Below are 3,053 nucleotides of genomic sequence, written 5' to 3'. Positions count from 1 at the left end.
TCTTGAATTGTCTGCCATCTCTAGTGAGATTCTTGCAGCTTGTACCTCAAAGATCCCTAGCATCTCCATTACAGAGAAAGGCATGAGGTTTATGCTTGACCCTAGGTCACACAGAGCCTTCTTGAAGGTCATGGTGCCTACTGTACAAGTCATCCAGTTCTTTGGTGAGCAAAGGGGGTTCATCCTCCCAAGTCTCATTACCAAATAACTTGTCATTTAGCTTCATGATTGCTTTAAGGTACTTAGCAACTTGCTCTTCAGTGACATCTTCGTCCTCTTCAGAGGAAGAATACTCATCAGAGCTCATGAATGGCAGAAGTAAATCCAATGGAATCTCTATGGTCTCAGTGTGAGCCTCAGATTCCCATGGTTCTTCATTAGGGAACTCATTGGAGGCCAGTGGACGTCCATTGAGGTCTTCCTCAGTGGCGATCACTGCCTCTTCCTCCTCTCCAAATTTGGCCATGTTGATGGCCTTGCACTCTCCTTTTGGATTCTCTTCTGTATTGCTTGGAAGAGTACTTTGAGGGAGTTTAGTAACTTTCTTACTCAGCTAACCTACTTATGCCTCCAAGTTTCTAATGGAGGATCTTGTTTCAGTCATGAAACTTTGAGTGGTTTTGATTAGATCAGAGACCATGGTTGCTAAGTCAGAGTGGCTCAGCTTAGAATTCTCTGTCTGTTGCTGAGAAGATGATGGAAAAGGCTTGCTATTGCTAAACCTGTTTCTTCCACCATTATTGTTGTTGAAACCTTGTTGAGGTCTCGGTTGATCCTTCCATGAGAGATTTGGATGATTTCTCCATGAAGGTTCATAGGTGTTTCCATAGGGTTCTCCCATGTAATTCACCTCTTCCATTGATGGGTTCTTAGCATCATAAGCTTCTTCTTCAGATGAAGCGTCCTTAGTATTGCCTGGTGCAGCTTGCATTCCAGACAGACTTTGAGAAATCATATTGACTTGCTGAGTCAATATTTTGTTCTGAGCCAATATGGCATTCAGAGTATCAATCTCAAGAACTCCTTTTCTTTTGATTCGTCCCATTGTTCACAGGATTCCTTTCAGAAGTGTACATGAATTGGTTATTTGCAACCATTTCAATGAGTTCTTGAGCTTCTACAGGCGTCTTCTTCAGATGAAGATATCCTCCAGCAGAGCTGTCCAATGACATCTTGGATAGTTCAGACAGACCATCATAGAAGATATCTATGATGCTCCATTCAGAAAGCATGTTAGAAGGACACTTTCTGATTAATTGTTTGTATCTTTCCCAAGCTTCATAGAGGGATTCAACTTCCTTCTGTCTGAAGGTTTGGACTTCCACTCTAAGCTTACTCAATTTTTGAGGTGGAAAGAACTTTGCCAAGAAGGCATTGACTAGCTTTTCCCAAGAGTTCAGGCTTTCTTTGGGTTTTGAGTCCAACCATATCCTAGCTCTGTCTCTTACAGCAAAAGGGAATAGCATAAGTCTGTAGACCTCAGGGTCAACCCCATTGGTGTTGACAGTGTCACAGATGTGAAAGAATTCAGCTAAAAACTGATGAGGATCTTCCAATGGAAGTCCATGGAACTTGCAATTCTATTGCATTAGAGAAACTAATTGAGGCTTGAGCTCAAAGTTGTTTGCTCCAATGGCAGGGATAGAGATGCTTCTCCCATAGAAGTCTGGAGTAGGTGCAGTAAAGTCACCCAGCACCTTCCTTGCATTGTTGGCATTGTTGTTGTGTTCGGCTGCCATGGGTTCTTCTTCTTTGAAGATTTCTGTTAGGTACTTTACAGAGAGTTGAGCTTTAGCTTCTCTTAGCTTTCGCTTCATGGTCCTTTCAAGTTCAGGGTCAGCCTCAACAAGAATGCTTTTGTCTTTGCTCCTGCTCATATGAAAGAGAAGAGAACAAGAAAGTATGGAATCCTCTATGTCACAGTATAGAGATTCCTTGATGTGTCAGAGGAAAAGAAGAATAGAAGGAGAAGGTAGAAGAATTCGAACTTATCAAGAGAGATAGAGTTCGAATTGTGCATTGAGGAGGAGTGTTAGTCCATAAATAGAAGGATGTGAGAAAAGGGGAAGAAATTTTCGAAAATTAAAGTGAATTGATTAAAAGAAATTTTGAGAAATGGTAATTGATTTTCGAAAACTAAGATTGGAAAAGAAATTGAGTGATTTTGAAAAAGATTTTGAAATCAAAAAGATATGATTGAAAACTATTTTGAAAAAGATGTGATTAAAAAGATATGATTGAAAAGTTATGGTTTTAAAAAGATATGATTGAAAAGATATGATTGGAAAACAATTTAAAAAGATTTGATTTTTAAAATTAATGACTTGGCTAACAAGAAAAGATATGATTCAGACATTAAACCTTTCTCAACAGAAAAGGAAACATACTTGAAATGTTGAATCAAATCATTAATTGTTAGCAAGTATTTTTGAAAATTGGAAAGAAGTTGATTTTGAAAATATATGATTGAAAAAGATTTGATTTTGAAAAATTATGAAAACTTGAAAAAAAAATTTGAATTAAAAACAAAATCTTCCCTCTTGTGCCATCCTGGCGTTAAACGCCCAGAATGGTATCCATTCTGGCGTTTAACGCCCAAAATCCTACCCTTTTGGGCGTTAAACGCCCAGCCAGGTATCCTGGCTGGCATTTAAACGCCAGTTTTCCTTCTTCACTGGGCGTTCAAAATGCCCAGCTTTTTCTGTGTGATTCCTCTGCTGTTTGTTCTGAATCTTCAATTGTCTATATTATTGACTAGAAAAGACACACCTTTGAAAAAAAATTTAGATTTTTAATGATGAGGAATAAGCAAAATGCAACTAAAATCAAATAAACAATGCATGCAAGACACCAAACTTAGAAGTTTGTATACTATTGACACTAACAAATTGAGAATGCATATGAGAAACAACAAAACATACAAAACAATAGAATTTAAAGATCAGAGCAAAGAAATCATCAAGAACAACTTGAAGATCAATGAAGACACATGAAAAATGCAAGAAAAACAGAAACATGCAATTGACACCAAACTTAAAATGAGACACTAGACT

The 3,053-nt window shown here is 37.9% G+C and overlaps 1 non-coding gene across 1 annotated transcript; it reads left to right on the top strand.

The window, feature by feature from the left end:
* Positions 1-1,226: 1,226 nt before the first annotated feature.
* LOC112804252 (small nucleolar RNA R71) lies at positions 1,227-1,334 on the top strand. The gene has a single exon (XR_003202868.1). It is a non-coding gene; the product is annotated as a small nucleolar RNA R71 (small nucleolar RNA).
* The last annotated feature ends 1,719 nt before the right edge of the window (positions 1,335-3,053 follow it).

Source organism: Arachis hypogaea, chromosome 5 (assembly GCF_003086295.3).
Source record: "Arachis hypogaea cultivar Tifrunner chromosome 5, arahy.Tifrunner.gnm2.J5K5, whole genome shotgun sequence".
NCBI lineage: Eukaryota > Viridiplantae > Streptophyta > Magnoliopsida > Fabales > Fabaceae > Arachis > Arachis hypogaea.
The sequence above is the reverse complement of the archived record's forward strand: the minus strand, read 5'-3'. Positions and strand labels throughout refer to the sequence as shown.